Source organism: Myotis nattereri (assembly GCF_964212035.1).
Source record: "Myotis nattereri genome assembly, chromosome: 1".
Lineage (NCBI taxonomy): Eukaryota > Metazoa > Chordata > Mammalia > Chiroptera > Vespertilionidae > Myotis > Myotis nattereri.
Window position 1 is genome coordinate 198,931,170 of NC_138075.1, and position 7,185 is coordinate 198,938,354.

Consider the following 7,185-nt stretch of genomic DNA (forward strand, 5'->3'; position numbering starts at 1 on the left):
CTCAGCCCGGCCTGTGCCCTCTCGCAGTCCAGGACCTCTTGGGGGATGTCCGACTGTGGCTTAGGCCCGCTCCTGCCACCGCCTCTGTGCTCGCAGCCATCAGCCTGGCTTGTGGCTGAGTGGAGCTCCCCCTGTTGGAGCTCACTGACCACCAGGGAGCAGCTCCTGCATTGAGCGTCTGCCCCCTGGTGATCAGTGTGAGTCATAGCACCCGTTCATTCTGCTGTTGGGGTCAATTTGCACATTACCGTTTTATTATATAGGATTGCAAAATAACACTGCCTATCTTAACTGATGTACACTGTTTGGAGAGGGTTTCTGGGGAGACTGCTTTGCAGAAAGCCTCCCTGTCCTGAAAGAGAGATCCACTATTCCTGCACAAAACCCCCCTCTCCTGTCCCCATTCCTTGCCGTTTCCTGGGAGTACTTATGGAGATGGTCTACTTCATTCTTTCTGTTCATAAATGGCCCATTCAAAGTCAGACTCTTGCAAACCAAGCTTTAAACCACATCAAGTTTTAATGACCAAGTTCCATAAAATATTTAAGGATTGTTCTGGAAAATCCAGCCTCACCTAATACAGAATGACATTTCCTCACATGGCTGCTGCACTGTTTACAAAAAGAAAAAAACACATTGAATCATGAAACATTGCTGAACAGTTTTTAATAGTATCTAGTCCCTAATGGCAAATTCATTTTCATTTAATAACAAGTTGCTGTGGAGTATAATGAAAAATAGAGTGGCATGCAAAATAAGCTGGCCTCTGCTGCCATTGACATCGTGCCAGTTTCTTGGGTGCAGCGTTACGATACTATCCATCTTCATAAAGCCCTCGTGGAAGGCATGATTAAACAGCGGGAAGGAACGGTGGATGACAGCTTCATTAGTCATGACTAGGTAATCCTGGCCAATTTCTCCTGGGAATTATGAGCACATTCCTAAACACTTCTCGGTTGATGGCATCCAAAAAAGAAGAGGAGGAGATCAGTTGTAAGATTTTGGACGTCATCCAAATCTGGCTACGAGTGTCTTAACGAAGGTCATGGAGCAGTCACTTTCCCAGAGGTCTCCGGACTGCTTCTGGGGAGTGGGGCCTTCTAGGCCAGTATGGACAAGACCTCAAAACTCTTGGCCATTGCTGAATGCCTAATGGAGAGACCATCGAAATGGTGTCTGCCCAGTAGACAAATTCAGGATGTATTGTTCTGTGAGTGGATGGATTAGTCCCCGATTCACTCTTTTCTCTGGCTGGGAAGCAGGAGCTCCAGCAGGGCAACCATGGGAGACCTGTAGGTGCACAATGAACCCAGAATCTGACAGGTCGCTGTGGATCCTGGGAACCAGCGATCCCACATTCACCAAAGATTACCTCATCCTCCCAGAGTTTGGTCACTGAGCCTGGGGGCTTAGAGAACAAGGTGGCTGCTGCCAGTCAAGATTCCCCATGCTTCTATGATCTTCTCTGCTGACCCTGTTTTCTCGGTTCCTTGGCGAGTGGTGCTGGGTGGGCTTTTGAAGGGGACTGGTGGGGAAATGGTTTATTCTCCAGGTCAACAGAGTTTTAATCGTGGGTTAACTTCTGGTGGATGGTGTTTTCTAAGCTCTCTGGTTGTTTCATGATGTAGTACAAGGGCTTAAGAACTGGAGTTAGACTTGAGCTCAAATCTTTGCCCAGTCACTAACTCGCTGTGGGACCTTGAGTTAATTAGCCCTTCACAGCCTTAGTTTCCCCATCTGCAAAATAGGAATAATGATGTCTATTTTATAAGGTTTTGTGAGGGTAAGTTAATATAATTAGGTAAAGTACTTGGCAGAGTGCCTCATAAATATTTCTTCCATTACATGTATATATGTAAGCCACATCCTACTTAAAACACACACACACACACACACACACACACACACACAGCAATAATCAGATTATAGAAAAAACGAAAACTCAGCATGAGTTGCTTATATTATCCTGCCTACTACCCCCAATAAAATTGTAACCTCTTGTTTCCATTTACTTTTAAAAGAAGAGCAGCGATGGCCACAAAATCATGACTAACATTTGTAAGTCACAATACCCTTGTTTAACTTTCACATCAACTCTATTGTCTACATTTTCTAGATGAGGAAACTGAAGTACAGAGAAGACGTTGCCCAAGGCCACACAGGAGCTGAGATTGGAAACTAGACAGCCTGCCTGGAGACTCTGTGTCTTTCACCATAACTGTTACGTCCATGAATCTCTGCTGGGCTGGATTGAGTCTGGTAGGGAACTCCTATTTAAACAGCAAGCTCCCTAAGAGCATGTAAGTGTTAACAAATTGCTGTCCTAGAATGTCTCCCCTTCTCGCCACATTCAAGTTCCGGATCCATTGGCAAGTCGGCCTGGATCCATTCTTTCTGCTCTCTTAGTAGCCCTAGCCTCAGCCTTTCCACCACCTGCCCAAAGCATTTGAATCTTCATTAATGGTTCCCTGGAAGATGAGAGAAATTGACAGCCCAAGAGCCAGAGAGAGAGAGGGAGGGAGGGAGGGGGGGAGAGAGAGAGAGAGAGAGAGGCAGAGAAAAGAGCAAGTCAAAAGAGAGAAAGAGCAGAGCCCTAGAGGGTTTGGCTCAGTGGCTAGAGCATTGGCCCATGGACTGAAGGGTCCTGGGTTCGATTTTGATCCAGGGCATGTACCTCAATTGCAGGCTTGATCCCTGGCTCAGGTTGGGTTGTGTGTGGGAGGCTGCTAATTGATGTGTCTATCTCACATCAATGCCTCTCTCTCTCTCTCTCTCTCTCTCTCTCTCTCTCTCTCTCTCTCCCCCCTCCCTTCCACTCTCTAAAAATCAATGGAAAAATATCCTTGGGTGAGAATCAACAACAACAACAACAAAGAGCAGAAGAGGAAAAAAGATAAGAAGATAAGAAAAAACTAAAGAGTGATTAGAATCTCATGGTGATTTCATGTATAAATGATCCACATCATGAAATCTGACTCTTTATTGTCTGAACTTTAAAAAACAAATTCCCTGTTGCCTTTGGCTAATGTGAAAGAGTGATTCATTTTTCGACATTAGCCAGCATGGAAAAATCTTGTTTTTAGTGATTCCTGACAACTGAATATGTAGTAATGATCATTATAAAATTTTAAAAATATATTTTTGTCTTTAAAAAAATCAATTTATGAGTATCATTTTGTTTTGGTTTGATAGTATATGGAAGCTATTTCAAGTATTTATTTTACAAGAAATGAGAAAATTTTAAGTCCCATTGGAATTTAGTATTAATTATGATCAATTTGGAAACTTTTATTAAATTCTTACTACATGTCTGGCACTGTGCCAAGCCCTGGGACACAAGAATGAAAATGATCTCCTGTGCTTTGGTGGAGTGTCTAGTCCAGCAGGGGCTCCTCAGACTTGGGGGCATTGGTACCCCAGGGAGCTGGGGCGCCACTCCTGCACAGTTGTCAGTAGGTGGCTCTGAGGCATCTCAACATCCAAGGCACTCTGGTTGAGGGCAAGTACCATGTGTACCAATCACAGCTTTAGAGAAGATATCCAAGACTCCGAAGGCCAAGGCTAGGAGATACCTCAGCTTCCCTCTGTCTGCACAGAGCTTCTCAAAGACCAGGTGGGCTCCACCCTAAGGGAGGAGGGGAGGCATGGATAGGCGAGAATGAGAGAGAGATTGGGTTATATCATGGCCAGTGAAGAACCTAGTATTCTCAGTAAGAATTCTGGAGGCCCAGAATTAACCTTGGATCATTGGAAAACATCTTAATTTTAGAATTTTAAAAGTAAAAAAAATATATGATTGTAAGAAAATGTGTGTGTGGTGTGGTGTAGTGTGTGTGTGTGGGGTGTGTGTGTGTGTGTGTGTGTGTGTGTGTGGTGTGGTGTGTGTGTGTGTGTGTGTGTGTGTGTGTGTGTGTGTTGGTCCATCTTGCCTCCTGATCTGCACAAGAATGAGAGAAACCTCATCTTCTTAAATCAAACGCTGACATCTCTGGAAGTGCCAAATACAAGTTCATAAATGACGTGATAATACAGAATACATTCTTGTGCTTCTAAAGCAGGAAAAGAATATTCCCTAGATTCCAGGTGTTCCCGAATCCATGGTTTCAGATTTCTAGAAACTGTATATCTGATAATATTCCTGCCCAGTCTTATTTTTTGCCTCCAAAAATAAAACAGAAACAATGATTCAAATGACTAGCTCTTCAGTTCTAACTAATGTGGGTGAGGTCACCACATGAGTTTTACTTTACACAATTTTAATCGTGCCAATCTGAACACAAAATTACACAACTGTGTGTGTGTGTGTGTGTGGGGGGGGGGTGGCGGTGTTGGAGGGAACTGGGACCAGTTCAACAAAGTGGTAAGTAGTTTATAGAGAAGCTGGTTGGTGATTCCTTTACATTGTATTTGAACTTACTATTTCAACAAGCCATTTTGAGTATTGGCTGTGAGCACTTCACTTATTTCAGGGGCATAAATCTTGTGCAGATTGCAAGCTCCTCAGGGAGGGTATAGATGATGCCATCTTCTTATCTCTCCCCCAAAGAGGGGCAAGGCAGGGGGTGATGGGTAGGGAGAAGAAGGTGGGGTTCTGGGAAAAAGAATCTAACGCTGCAGGGCACAGCAATGTGATTCTAGGCTGAAAAAGATGTAGGCTAGTGAAACTGGCTAGTGAACTGGACATGGGTCTACAGATATATAAGAATTAAATACTGCAGAATTATGTGAGCACCACAAAGGGAAAGCAAGCATTATTCAATGAGTGGGTTTGCACACAGAAATTAAAGTTAGGGTAAAGGTGCTTTAGATTTGTACTTTAAACCATATCCTGAGATAAACCTAACCTGGCGCCTGCTAGTTGGTCCTTAACTATCTCCCTTGTGCCCATCTTAGTGTCCACTCAAGCCCTTGCACTCGCTGAGCAGCACTGGGGCTGACCTATGACTAATCCAGCTGAGTTCTAGAGTCGATGTGGCATTTGGGTAAAAGACATATTGCAACTTTACTAGACATCAACTTACGGGAAACCAAAGGAGGGTAACTGCATTTATGATCTGGAAGGGAAAGGCGGAATTTGGGAGCCCAAATCTGCTTCACTACTCTAGCCTCTCAGAGATCACCTGGTGGAGAGTAGATGCTGAACAAATGTGCGTGGACCAAATGACATTTATTGAGAAGACCTCAGTGCTGGTGGTTGTGGCTGTTGTCTGAACCCAGAACTCCTTAAGTATAAAGAGTCTTGCTCTCAAGATCCCCCTGAGAGCATCTTTGTGATATTCCAGAGTGGAATCCAGGGTCAAGAGGAGCAAAACTGAGAATTAAATGCAGTGTGTTAAAGACACAGGCAAAGGACCGGCCGAGATCAACGCACTCCCAGGCTTCCAAATGGCTGGCTGGCGGCACCTCTGGCAGGAAACAGTTCCCTTTCCCAAAGGATGTAATGGCACAGAAGATGCTGAAAAGAAGGCAAGAGAGAGTTGGGCATGGACCTTCCTTCCTCACACAGGAGGAGCAGGCATTCACCAGGCTTTTCTGGAGTCTACCCAGGAAACTGCCTCTGGCTGGTTTCTCTCCCCTCCCTTCCCCTTTGCCTGGAGTGTAAACCCAGCGTTCTTGGATCCACATGTTGGAAGATGTCGATGGTGGGCACATGTGTGCCAAATGCCTGCAGCTTTGTTGATCCTGGCTTGGGAGTGATCACTGGCTGGTTGAGATGGGGAAAAGGGGCCGGGAAGAAAAGTTCAATTCTCATTCTTCAGTGATATGCAAATGTGTTGCCATTGGCTCTTACTAGGTAGCTCTAAGCCAGTGATGGAAAAATGTTTTTATTGGCAGAACACATTCTACATCCACATGCATGCATGTCTACATTTTGGCAGACTGCGGAAATGTGTGGCTCCGGTCTTTCCTACTCCTCTGTCTATGGGATCCTATCAATAGCCCAAGGCCTAGCTCAGTGCCTGCTCCCTATATGCAGTTTTTCTTGACAACTCCAGTCCGCACTGATTTATTCACAATCTCAGCTCTAGTTGCAATTATTATCTTTCCCAGTCAGGGCAGATGTACTGCCGAGTGAAAGAAGCTTAAGCAATAGGATTTGTTCACTGTAAGGGTGAATTCCAGGCATGTGGTTCTTTCATGGATTCTCAAGGGCAAATGCTTTTGGTAAAATTGCAAAAGTAAGATATTTGAACTGCAATAGGTTAAAGATGTGACCTCCTCCCACTCGACTTCCCTCTCCATCACTTTTCTCTTGAGGAGCTCGGTGGCCATGGAGAGACCCTGAGCATATTGGGGACACCAGCTAAGAATAAGTTGAATTGGAGATTTATTTGGGGGGAGTTCAATGGATCTATTCATATGGTTCATGCTCCCTTCCAGGCTAGCTATTCTAGGGTGGGAATGGCTTCCAGGAGTTCTCCTGAGTGCCAGGTGCATACTCCCCTGGCATCCTGAGTCCTATTGCAATAGAAATGTGTCCTGCTATGCATGACGCTGGAAGTGTGTGGGTGGAGAAGAAGGAGTCAAAATGTGCAGAAACAGAAGCTAGTCTGTGGAATGTTCTTTTAACCATCAGATGTATAAAATTAGAAGTGGAATATTTGGTTCTCATTCCAATGTAGTCAAGACAGACATTACCTGCAGGAAAATACTCAATAATGCAGTGTTTACAATGACAGTACCCAATACTACCATGTTTTTATTTTATTTATTTTATTTTTATTAAAATATATTTTATTGTGTGTGTGTGTTGGTTTTTTTTTACAGCGAGGAAGGGAGAGGGATAGAGAGTTAGAAACATCGATTCAGCTGCCTCCTGCACACTGCCTACTGGGGATATGCCCACAACCAAGGTACGTGCCCTTGACTGGAATCGAACCTGGGACCCTTCAATCTGCAGGCTGACACTCTATCCACTGAGACAAACCAGGTAGGACAACTACCGAGCTTTTAAAATGGGAACCAATGCAAAATAGAATTGACCAGAGTTATTGTGTTCATAGGGCACAAAACTATAGCAATACCAACTGTGAAGCAGGATTTTTATGCCTCCCACATGCTGGATCCATCTTAGCATCTCTGAGGTCACCTTGTTCTGATGAAGCCTGGCAATTCCAGAAGAAAAAAAAAAGATATTTAAAAGCACTAAAATCACAGCAAAGCAACCTAAGTATTCTTGTGACA